Consider the following 13,927-nt stretch of genomic DNA (forward strand, 5'->3'; position numbering starts at 1 on the left):
ATTGTGAGATGTTGTTATTGTCAGTCGAGTGTTATAAGTCGTAAAATACAAAAGGAAAATTTTCAAGTGAAGTGCGTTGTTTTAAAAAAATCAAAAAAACCGATTTATAACTTTTATGATGTGTTAAATTTTTCTTACCGATTTTCGTAAACATAAAGTTTGCTGGTGCAGTATTAGAAATGGAATAAGAAACATACTGTGTAAATTTTGGAAAGTTTTATAATCGTGCCTGTGGGCAGCTTTGTGGAACCAAGAATACATTTTTTTCTTTTTGGATTGAATAAGTGAATATTTCCTTATTACTTTTTTGATTAACTGTGGTATAGTCATGGCAGATAATGTTGAAACTATATCTTATCGACCTAAATGACTCGTACAAGGGGGAAAAAGACGGAAAATAGGAGACTGGTCCTTGGATGAGAGAAAAAAAATTTGTCTTGAGCTCAATAAGTGATGATCAGATAAGTGATTTGATAGATTCAGTAATTAGATAAGATGATGACTTCGATGACGACGACTCAGTTAATGATCCGGATTACACATTAGAAGAGATAACACCAGAAAATTATGAAAATATAGATGAATGTTTGAATACTATGAATTTCGCAGAAACAAGTAGTACATTTATTCCAGATGCTAACATTTCTCTGGATAGTAGTTTGCTTGGAGTGTCATCGACATTTTTAGATACCCCACAAATAGCAACAAATGCCGAAATACCAACAACATCGATTCAATCAAACAATACAGTACCCGAAGTAGTAGAAGTCAGTCATAAAAGGCCGCGATCCCCTTTACCTGACCAAGAAGAAGGAGGTCCATCTGTCAGTCAAGTACTTGCGGCAACGAGCTCAGCAGCCAGTAGCAGATGTGTGTTTTGATGGATGATACCATATGCCTAAATGGTTGTCTAAAACAGAGGGTAAAAGAAAATGCAAGTATTGCAAAATATCACAACCCCAATGCGTTTGTAGTAAATGCCAAGTACATTTATGCTGCAGTGTAGCTAAGAACTGCTTCGACTTATATCATACTAAACTATAGCTTTTATTTATCTACTATTATTACTTAAATTTTTTGTATTGTACTTAACAATAAATAAAAATAGTTTTCTTAAAGACTGCGTTCAGGGATGCCCTCAGACGTCCTAAATTTTAAAACTAAAGTAAATTACAAGTTTATTTTAAATTGTAAATTTGAGTTCGTAATTTATAATCGTTTTTGTACTTTTATAAAATTTATCAAATTTTAAGATGAAATTTGATGCACTTTGTATGTATATTTATTTTAAAGCTTAGACATTTCACTTTCAGAAGAGTACTAAATTTTTACAGAAATCAAGACGTCTATTGAGTTTGGTAAAATTAGGTAAAGCGGTCTCTAAGATAAAACTGTTTATTAAAAGTGGGCAGTAATGCATTTTCAACCACACTTTATATATACTCATTCTAAACAAGTAAGGAAGTCTAAGTTCGGGTGAAACCGAACATTACATACCCAGATGTACACTTGATATTGTTGTTTGTTTTGTGTGCTTAATAGTGTTACAAGGCTGCGCAATAATACATATGCATATGGTTCCATTCTGAACTAATTTTTCTTCGAGTTATGGCTCCCGAAACATAGAAAATTGCTTAGCCATGAAAGGGGAGGTGCCACGCCCATTTTTTAAAATTTGAAGTTTTTCCTATTTATTGTTATAAATCCACTTGGGAAATGAAATACCATTGATATAAAGCTCTTTTTTGCAAAGATATAGCTTGTTTTTTTTTTTAATCTTTTATATAAAAGTAAGCGTGGTCCTAACAGATTTTTTTAATTTTTCTTCAAAATATTCGTTATAGTAAAGGCAACCTCTCTGCCGAGTTTTGTTACGATAGGGTTAACGATTTTTGATTTATGATTAATAATATTTGTAAAATTGATTTTATCAGAAGTGGGCGGTGCCACGTCCATTTTAAAAACTTTTTCAAATTTTTATCAAGAGTCTCAATATCAGTCCACACATCTAATTTCAACATTCTAGGTGTATTATTTACTAAATTTTTGTTTTTTCCGAAATGTTATATGTATATATAAAAAGTGGGCTTGGTTATCATCCGATTCCGCTCATTTTCAATACCAATCTATTCTGGGTCCAGACAAGCTCGTGTACCAATTTTGGTGAAGATATCTCAATATTTACTCAAGTTATCGTGTTAACGGACGGACAGACGGACATGGCTCAATCAATTTTTTTTTCGATACTGATGATTTTGATATATGGAAGTCTACATCTATCTCGATTCCTTTATACCTGTACAATAGGTCGGGTCGATTTGTGGGGAGGCAAAAAAATAGCCCATTGCTCTGTGAAAATCATATTCTAGGGATCAAAATAACAAACTTTGCCGAAAGAACCATACCTCTAAAACGAATTGGAATTTGGAACGTAGGGGCAAATTTTGAAAAATCCTACTTGGAAATGCCTATGTTTTTTCTTTTTGGAGTTTATTTTTCTCTTTAGAAATTTATTTAGTCAGAACATATGTAAATGAAAAAATGAATTTAACTTAGTAACAGAAAAGAAATTAAAAAAAAATTATTAGAAATTAGCGTTTTTACAACCCCCTTTTAAAACCAAGGCATCACTGTGATGCATTTGCATGTCGTAAACATAGTTGTGTGGGTTTTTTATTCAACCGTTTTAAAAAATGAAGGTATCACTGTGACACAATTGCAGATCGTAAAATTGCTTGTGTTGTTTTTTTAAGCCACCACAAGACACAGCAGGTAGAATTGAAATTGCCCCTACCCAAAAGTTCGACCCAAAGGGGGGGACATTTTCGTTTTAGAGGTGTGGTTCCTTCGGCAAAGTTTCTTATTTTGATCCCTAGAACACGATTTTCACAGAGCAATGAGCGATTTTTCAAATCGACCCGCCCTACTGTACAAGCAACCGTTATCCAATCTAAGTTATAATACTCTGTGTACAAGTACAGCTGGGTATAAAAATGGACATTTGACATTTACGAGGGTATAATATTTACAAAGAAGCGATGTGTCTATCGAGTTTGGTCGAGATTAACAACGTAGTAGATAAAACTTTTTATCATAATATGATAAATGTTAGTGGACACTGCCACGCCATTTCATTAAAATCATTTCTTTGTCAGGGTGAATGCTTAGATACATCTTTATAGGTAAAATAAAATTTTTTTTTACATCAGTTTTCACTTTAAAAAATTTAGTTTTTGCCTTTTACTAAAATTTTTCAACTTTGACGACTTGTTGTGGAACACTCTGCTCCTGCTGTGACACCCTGTGCTTTCCTGTGCAACTACTTTCCAGGAAGTGGACCAGGGACAGAAATATTCGAACAAATTCTAGTCACGGTTCGGTTTGCCTGAAATTTGGTATACCAGCCGGCCCCGTGCGCATCTTGCACAACCAATATACAAGTCTCGTATCAAATATCAACAGAAATCTACCAATCAATTAAAACTTACATCTTGCGCTGCCATCTAGCGTATGGTAGCAACTGCCGGTAATGCAGTGCAAATATTCACAATAGTGCCTTAGTACAAATAGATTTCTTTGTGTGCTCACAATCGTTTATTTTTAACAAATTATTTTAATAAAATATAGCTAAACAAAAGCACTACGACAAAAATTGTCCAAAGCTCGCTAATAGCCCGCATCTCCATCTTTACAACCAAAACTTTATTTATAGATTTGGATTCGAAACAATAGCGAAAAAGGGACCCGTATATAAAAACAGCAATTAGAAATAATATATATGATAGGTACCCCTTTGCCTAGATAAGTATTTATGATACTTTTTTCCGGGCAGGGAATCAGGGACCGATCTATTCGAATAAATTCTATTCAAGGTTCCATTTCCCTGAAATTTGGTATATAGGTACCCCTTTGCCTAGATTAGTATTAACGACACTTTTTTCTGGAAATGGGGCAGGGACCGACTGGGGCTGGGATTGGGAGCGGGACTGGGACTTTAATTGGAACTGGAACTGGGAATAAGGGATGGATAATAAGAAGAATAAGAACTATGGAAAAGAGAAAAGAGGGGAAGGAGAACGATATAGAGTTAGACGAAGATAAAGAGATAAGTATTGGTGGAGCGAAAACGAAATGAGGGAAAAGATGCCGAGAAAGAGAAAGGCAATGCGCGGAGTGAATAAAGGGGTAAGGAGGAGAGAGGGAGAAAGAGAATAAGAGGTAAAAACTTCTTTAAAGTTATGCAGATAGACCAAAGTTAGGGCAAAACAACGTCTGCCGGGTCTGCTAGTATTAAAATTAAAGCGAAATGATGTAAATGAGTGACAAGTCAATACGACTGCCTTCGGTTTTGTACTTTCGTTTTTGCTTATCGGTCACTATCATTTGTAACGGCGACCAATAATTTGCGTACTCTACTTCGAATGTACTTTGTGCTCGTAAGCGTAAATGAATCGAACATTTCGGCTACTTGAAATTCAACAAAAATATTTAATCTCACCACTTAAAATAAAATAATGTGTAATATGTAGTTATATATACATACAATGTGTTTTGTTGGTTTATGTACAACTTAAAAACAATTCTTACATTTTAAAAATAATCAATTGTTAGACAATATCAATACTTATGAATAATGATCACTTATTGTACAACTGGTAATTTTACAAGTAAAAATTTTTAAATTAAAATATAACTTATAACCTACCTTAGCTAAATATTATTAGGTATTTATTTTAATTTCTAGTATATTTTTTACAATACTAACTTTATTGAAAAAATTAGTAGATACTTAATATAATTTATAAATATGTCGATTCACCTGAAAGGACACAAATAGAATAATGAACATCACTTAGAAATAAAGAAAAATAATTAAAAAGCACTGATTAGCTGCAAGAAGGAATAGTTTTATCAATAGAAAAAAAGTGTATAACAAAAAAATTAAATACTATTAACATACATAGTATGTACCATCCGACACCATTAAACGCAAAAGCCAAACGAAAATTTTATGCAATACACATTTGAATAATATTGCGACAAATATTAGTATCACTAAGTGATACTCACATCACTAAGCCGTTATTAAATAAAGGTACAGCACCAATAAAGCAAGCTGCCACTCTTGGTACGTAAACAAATCAATGATCATTTACACAAATATGTACATACAAGGCAACGAAGAGATACTCGCAAACACATGTAATCATCAGCCGAAGTAGTACTCACGCATACACCCGCATATGGCTATAAGAGAGACATAAACTGCAAATAGATATACATGTATATAGCTAATAACAAGCAAGGGATACAATTGTTCTGGAATACAGTTTCGCGAAATGAGTAAACCTTACGAGAAATGAATGAACGAGAAAACTGAGAGTATAAAAGCAGCGCAAGCTGAGAAATCAGTTAATCAGTTTGATTTAAACACTCACTTAGCTGTGAAGTATAAGTGTTATTGTGAAGTACTCTCAAAGTAGTCTAATAAAGACAATTTTGCATTACTGAATATTGGAGATATTTATTCGACAATTTAGCGATTCCAACGTTTGCAGGTTTCAAATAAGCGGAATTTCCCTAAATTCGTTACAATATTTTATACTTCTATGAAATATATATGTATGTAAATATGCTCAATAATATTTCTTTCCTTACATATATACGCGTTTTCCTGAGAAATTAGTTTTTATTGCAGACCTCTTTGGGAAACTGGGAGTCTATACACCGATCTTGACTAGAGGTCTCTTTCACGAATGGATCAAAATCTGATAACGAAAACACGGTAGCAGGTATCTATGCGGCCAAACTTTAAGAAATCGAAACCCCAAAAATTTTCAGGCAGAAATACATGCAATAAAAGTAATCTCGCACAATTACTTCTAAGCTAATGGATGAATGCATTGGAGTCATAAATGATCTGGGAGCCAAAAACAAGGTGTTATTAGGATGGGTTCATATAGGTACAGAAGGTAACGAAAAGGCTGATGAGGGCAAAGGAGGGTGCAGCACTCGATGAATCCACGACACAATATGCTAAGGAAAAATCAAAAGGAGACAGGACTTAAAAATAATCCATCAAGCAGGAAAACTGAAACAAAGCGCGGAGTTGCACAATTTCTACGATTATGTGGAAATCCTACGACGTTACACTCATAAAGTTGCTCATATCCCTAAAGAGACAAGAGACTCAAGGCTCACGATAGGCATACTAACTCGACACTGTCTTCTGACGTCACTTGCTTATAAGTTAGGCCTAGTCATGTATGTTTTAGGAAGTGCGAGTTGCAGAAAAAAACGGTTCAGCATATTCGGGATTGTTTTCAGGCTTGTTGCGGTTTTTTTTGGGACTGCTATGGAATTTATTCGAGACTTTGCTCGTTTATCAACGACTACAACTACAAAGATTCTTCCCAACACAGTTCAAATATTTGGTGACCACTGATTTGAAGCATCATATCGGGACGACTTCTGGATTGCTTTCGGAATCATTCTATTCTCACTACACCATCGAAACAGTTTATTTTAAAGCGTAATAACTCTACATTTTATTTGACCAATAGTATAACCAACTAGGCCAAGAATAAGGCTTACGAATGCAAGATTAATACGATTATAGTAATGTGGAAAACCATGAAAACGAAGATTACAATTTATAATATAACAATATTTTGGGGTTATATATCTACGAGGTGATTAAGGCCGAGCTTCTTTCCGTTTTGTGGTGTGCTGCCCCTTCATGTTTACTACAAATTGACAGCCCCTCATGTTTTATGCCGACTCCGAACGGAATATGCTAGGTCTATCTATTCAATGCAGAAATACACCCAATGGACTTTCCGAACCAAGGCCGAGAGAGAGACCCCGTTTAAAAAAAGTTTGCTAAAGTATTTTGATGTAAGTTGTCTCGTCACATGAGTTGGGTAACTTAGGTGAGTTGAACCAGCACACTACCTCTACATCAAGCGCAGCCACTTACAATGGCAGTGCGCCTAGCATTGTATTGTATTGTGGAGAATGTTTGAATCACTACGCTGTTTGTAAATAATCACAACAACAAAAAAAGCAAGCAGCCACATTTATGTACAAACAACGAAGAATATTCCACACACATAATCAGCAACTCGAAGCGAAGAGATTATTTCACATACACATAGGTAGTCATCAGCTAAGAAGTTGTTATTCACACATACATACGCATATAGCTAAATAACCAAGTATGAGATACAACTGTTCCAGAAGGCATGCTCGTGAAAAGTCTATACTTTAGGGGAAATATGCAAACGAGGCAACAGAGAGTAAGCTGAGGAATAACTAATTAGTTTGATTTAAACACGCTATTAGTGAAGTATAATTGTAATTGTGAAGTACTGCTCCCAAAGTAGTCTAATAAAGACCATTTTGCAATACTGAATATTGGAGTTATTTATTCAACAGTTCAGCGATTCGAACGTTAGCAGACGGTGTATATTTATCAGGAATTTCACAGAATTCGTTACAGTATTAATAAAAGCGTCTTCTTCAACTTAGGATTACTTACTCGTGATCGAAGACCACAAAATTTACGATTTCCGTAATTATAATTCAATTACAAATGCTGTAATAATATTTTATGTTTCTACTATTGACAATTAAAAAAAATTAAAAAAGCAAGTGAAACTACGTTTAAAATAATTGTAAACTGCAAGTGTAATCCTTAATCCTGTAAGTACATGCATCCTATGAGTTAGTATCTTTTTATGATAGGTAACGTTATACTCGTAGATCCTTAACCCACAAATTGACGTAAGCAACAAACTCTCAAATTTTACTTTGTAGATGAATTTTAAAGTTCAACCATAAGTCTTTGAGAAGTTGACATAAGTGGCAGTTTGCATGCACTATAAAAATTTTTTCTTAAAAAGAAAAATTTGTCTACCGTAAAATTTTATTTTCGTCGCTTATGGCAAATCGGCGGTTATGGGTGGATATAGACTTGGTATACATATTTTAAAGAAGTAAAAACATTATTAAATTAATTTTATACAACTTTTGCGATGATGATGATGATGATGATTATTATTATTATGACTTAAAATTTAATTAATGACCTTATTGCACTAATCTCTGTTCAATAAATATGAAACATATGTAGTATAATGTGTGTGTTTTGTGTGAAACAATGAAATTATAAAATAAACTGATGGTGTAATGGTAGCGTGCTCCGCCATTCACACCAAAGATCCTGGATTCATGCCCCGGGAAAAGCAACATCAAAATTTTAGAAACAAGTTTTTTCAATTAGAGGAAACTTTTTTTAACCGAGGTCGCCCCTCGGCAGAGTTTGGCAAGCGCTCCGAGTGTATTTCTGCCATGAAAAGCTCTCAGTGACAACTAATCTACCTTGCAGATTCCGTTCGGAGTCGGCATAAAACAAGTAGACACTGTCCCGGCATTTAGTACGAAAAAATTAAAAGGAGCACGACTCAGATTAGAAGATAAGATCGGCCTAAAATCTATTCGGAGGTTATCGCGCCTTCCATTTATTTATTTATAGTGGCGAATATTAGCAGTTTCGATACGTCACTATGTCGCTACTAATAAATGCTAGACAAAAACAACGAGCAACGGCAAGCAGATGAGAAAGAAAACAGTCACATAAACATTTACACAGCAATAAAGAGCGCATATTACTCAGGCATATGCACGCATATACATACTGTGACGAATATTAGCATCACAAAGCCGATACTAAGCAGCCACTCGTATGTGCGTAGACAAATCAATCATTATTTACACACATATGTACATACAAGGCAAGTGAGAGATACTCACAAACGCATGTAATCATCAGCCGAGGTAGTACTCACATTTACAGATGCATATGGCTACAAACTACAAATATACATGTACTTGGCTGGTAAACAAGCATGAAGTTCACAAATTACTAGACCTTAGGAGAAATGGGTGAACGAGGAAACCGAGAGTATATAAGCAGCGCAAGCTGAGGCATGAGTAGTCAGTTTTGATTTAAGTAAGCTATTGGTTGTGAAGTATAAGTGTTATTTTACTTTCAAAGTAGTCTCATTAAGACCATTTTGCTTTATTGAATATTGGAGTTATTTATTTAGCAGTTTGGCGATTCGAACGTTAGCAGAAAGTTTGGAATAAGTGGAATTTCCCTAAATTCGTTACAGTATTATGACAGCTCATCGTTGTCAAAATTTTTGTTGTGTATCTTGATTCTAATAGAAGTTTGTTGTCGACGCCAAACTACAGAGCATCCAACGTCTACACAAAATCGTATAGAATGTAGATGGCTCGAATACACCACAGGGGATGGATTGGAGCTGGAGTCTTTGGATCCAGAGTCAAAGTATCAGTGCCTCTTTTGTACTCTAATAACTGATTTTGCTTTTGTTTATTATTATTTCATTTGACAGCTGATGGAATGTGCCATTGTGAACGTCTAAACTTATCGATATTCATCGAATGAGCGATATAATACCGAATGAAAATTTTTTCGACCAGCTATTTCGATCACAATCGAAGATCGCATTCGTTTCATGATAGGGGCATATGAAACCCAATTTTTGAATAAAAGTTCTAACGTACGGCATTCTTCAAACAAATTTTGAAAGAATGACCAAACCAGCATAACTCTTCGTCAATTCACGAAATATTTAGTAGAAAATGAATTATTTCCCCCAAAACCTGTTGGCATTTACAAATTTATTATCACTACTAATATACCACTAAAGGTACTTTTTTACTACAATTTTCGCTGAAGGGTATTGAATTATTCCCCGTTTTCCTTACTTCGTAAAAGCAAGCCTTCCGGATTTTTCAATTTGAGAGTGTCAAAGCACTGTCATCATTGGAGAACAAACCTGTAGTAATTTTTTTAAGAGAGGAAAAAAAAACTAATAAAATTTGCAAATAGTTTTTGCTGCTCCTTTTTACTCACACGAGTGTGTCATGTTTGTATATATTGTTACACGGGCGTAAACTTTTAGTTTTTGATTTACGCAAACATTTATACACATCTAATTTCTAGGCATACGAAATAGATTTTTCATTCTTTTTGTTATTGTAAGTTTTAATAATTTGCTTAAAAACTAAATTTTCATCACTTAGCCAGTTTGTTTTCTGATCAGTTTTTTAACAAACTGTTTTATTATTACATGCAAATATGTATGTATTAATGCAGTTAATAATATTGTTTATTTCTTTTTTTCTTTTTATATATATAGGTATATTTTTTTTTCAATTTGTTTCTCATGAAAAGACGGTTACGTTGCATACTTCTTCTACTAAACATTCTTGTCTTGTTTTGATGTATCTAATGATTTTATTTTTTCATTATTTTTGCTTCATATACATTTTACATACTGTATATACAGCCATATAAAATCGTACTAAATATCTGCAGCGACCAACAAACTTTTTTTTTACTAGAGATGTCGACTATCGAGGTTCTAAAATATTCTGGCGAATATTAACAGTTTCGACACGTCACGTGAACACAGTGTAGAGAACATTACTCACACACATGCACAGTAACAAAGAGCGCAGACGATATTACGCACACCTATACATAGAAGACGAGAGTTAATATGAGATGAAGCAGTTGAGAGAAAAGCGGCGCAGTCCAAGTCCTGGGCAATCAGCTTGATTTTAACACGCTATAAGTAAGTTATCGCACATATTAAATTGTGGAAGTCTACTACCATAGTAGTTCTGTTAATAAAGAGTATTTTATATACAGAATATTTGCGTTTATTTATTCAACAGTTCAGTGATTCGTACAATAACAGAAGGGCAGAATTATCGAGAATTCCCCAAAACTCACTACAATATCAATGCTCATTTGGTAGTTTTCAACGTTTACTTACCAAAAATAATAATAATTTAGCAGAATTAACGATTCAATACTCAAGTTCCTCACTGGACTAGGGCACGAAATTGCCTAGTATGTTCAGTCTGGTGCTATCAAAACGAGATGGTAGAGGACCATCAACATCCCAAAAACAAAAAAAAAAAAGCGTACAAATAGTTCAAAAATAATCAAATCAAATTTGAGTAATTCCCTCCCAATAAATTGAGTGTTTTAAAGAAGCCGTTTTATTATGTGAACGCGAATTGGATTGAAAAAACAAATATTAGTATTGAGAAAATATAAAATTAAGTATAAGGAGAATAATTTGTTTGTTTAATGGTTAAATGTAAATCACAATGAGAAAATGTTGCATACAGATTTTTACAGAGACACTCTCATTACTAGCTTACGTGTTCTAAGGGACGTGGTAGTTGGCGTCATCGAGAAATCCTCTCCTTTAACTAAGCGAGGCTAAACCGCACAACGATAAATCTCTCGCCTGATGCCAAATATCTTGGCAAGATAAGCGACTCCCAATTAAGCTGGAAAAGGAGCCTTGAGGAGAAAGCCCTGGCCTGCAAAAGGGCTTTCAGGAGAAACGGTGGACTGCCACCGCATATTATCCGTGGCATGTACAACACACCGACCGATACCAACGTGTGGAGATCTTGTCTGGTGGAAGGCGCTAGACAAAAAAGGAAAAAACATAGCGTTGGGAAGGTGTAAAAGCTAGCATGTGTATGGCAGGCGCGGTGAGCAACTCAGAAAGTGTTACAACGTAATTTTTCACTTCTTGCCTTTACAAGTGTTCGTGCAGAGATTGATCACGAAAGGGGATCTGCGAATAAGATAATACGTCATGTGGAAATCAATTGAATACGGGTACGCGAAGATATTAGATGGCCTAACAAGGGGACGATTAAACAGAATCACAACTGACCGAACGCCCGACACCGACCATATCACGGCCGTTTTTGACGTCCAGGCACAGAACATAAAATATCTTTCATGCAAGGAATGAGAGGAAGGCCTAGACAGTGGTAGGGTTATTACATTCTGAATAGACGGCACAAAAATGGAAACGGGAACTGGAGCTGGAATTCACTCAAAGCATCTGCAGGTAGGTCAAACTTATCGACTTTCTGACTCATGCAGCCAGACTGCTCCAAGATAGTATGATCCCAGAATCAATGTAACTATCTTTGTCGAAAGCCAGGCCGCCTTAAATGCATTAGGATCCAATGTGATTAAGACGGATGTCATGCGGAGGCGTTGAGCCTCGCTGGGGTCCATAGTTCTTCTTTTAGTCATCCTTATTATGGTTGTCAACGTCAACCATCACTTCGTATCGACAACAACGTCACGTCAACGGAAATGGGCATTTACTAAAACAATGTATTGACGTTGACGTGTTATCAATTGTTTATTTACAATTTGTTCAGTAGTTATTTGGTAATTAGTGTTAAATTTGTGATTTAAAATGTTTTTCGTATCGGGCACTGAAAATTCGAATTATGAAGAGTGCAAGATGTTACTTCTCCAAAGAAAAGAGATGCGCCGAAGGTTTGACATTTTAAATTTGCCAGATAGGAAGTTAGTACTATATTTGCTGATTTTCATTAGAACACAATTCTCCATTCCGGGCAAAATATAAAGAATTTATTTAAAATTTGTTCGAACTGCACCCCTGTTAAACCCCTTGCAAGGGTTGGATTCTTTTCCAATTCTTCTACAAGCTCCGTGAATTGGTTGTTGTTGGTTATTTTTACCATTTTCTGAAATTTAACTAAAAATAACTAAATAACGTTTAATAGCCAAATTTCGTATTGCAGCGCTTGTCGTCACCAAAAACTTTGTTGAAAAATGTTGCGTCATGTCACGTCAACACAACTTCAATATTGTTTTATTCGATACCAAAAAAGCATCAACACCTGTCAATAGTTATCGACTTTGACAACGCCGATACCAATTCATGAGCATCAACACTAATTTTCTCACTATTGAATAATTGAAGGGAATAAATTTGCAGATAAGAGGCCAGGAAAGGTTTCGAAATGGACATAAGCAAGGGTTATCTCCTGAGGAAAATCGAGGAATATGAGACTAGGGCAACGGACTCGCTGTGGACCAATCGCGATGATTGCGAGATCTCAAGGTCCGTATGGACATATTTGAATAGGAAGGCAACCACTAGGATGTAGTCTGGCTGGACGAATGTGCCGCCACCAGGCACTCACATTGCACAGAAATATCTTCGAGTGGTGGAAATTAACAAGGATGACCTCCTAACTCAACCTTACCTACGTATTCTAAAACGTATTGTGACGAATATTACCATGTCTAAGCTGTTACTAAGTAAATGCACAACAACAAAAACATTAAAGCAAGCTACATAAACACATTAATCATCATTTACCCACATACATACAAGGCAACGGAGAGATACTCATAAACACATGTAATCATCAGCCGAAGTAGTACTCACATATATACACGCATATGACTATGCGAGGGGCTATAAACTACAAACACACACGCCTATAGCTGGTAACCAAGTAGAAAATTCTAGACCGAGAAACGTCTAGGCAATTGGAGTAATATGCGGACAAGGCAACAGAGAGTATAAAAGCAGAGCTAGCTGAGTAGTCAGTAAGCAGTTTGATTTAAACACGCAATTAGTTGTGAAGTAAAAGTTATTGTGAAGTACTTTCAAGGTAGTCTAATAAAGGCCATTTTGCTTTATTTAATATTGGAGTTATTTATTCAACAATTTAGCGATTCGAACGTTAGCAGAAGGTTGCAAATAGGCGGAATTTCACTAAATTCGTTTATTTATTAGTTTTGGTTTTCTGAATTTAATCTTCGACCTTATGATTTATGTTTTGTACTTTGTACAATTAATGTTTTCTTTTTCAAACATTCTCAATTTGAGTTGAAAATATTTCTAAAAAAAAACTATCGTTGGTAAGACCTCATTGTTGGCAATATACTATGGCGAATATTACCAATTTCGATGCGTCACTACGCCGCTAGCAATAAATGCTGGACAACAGCAGGGTAAGCAGATGA

This window comes from Eurosta solidaginis, chromosome 2, assembly GCF_040869045.1.
Source record: "Eurosta solidaginis isolate ZX-2024a chromosome 2, ASM4086904v1, whole genome shotgun sequence".
Taxonomy (NCBI): Eukaryota; Metazoa; Arthropoda; class Insecta; order Diptera; family Tephritidae; genus Eurosta; species Eurosta solidaginis.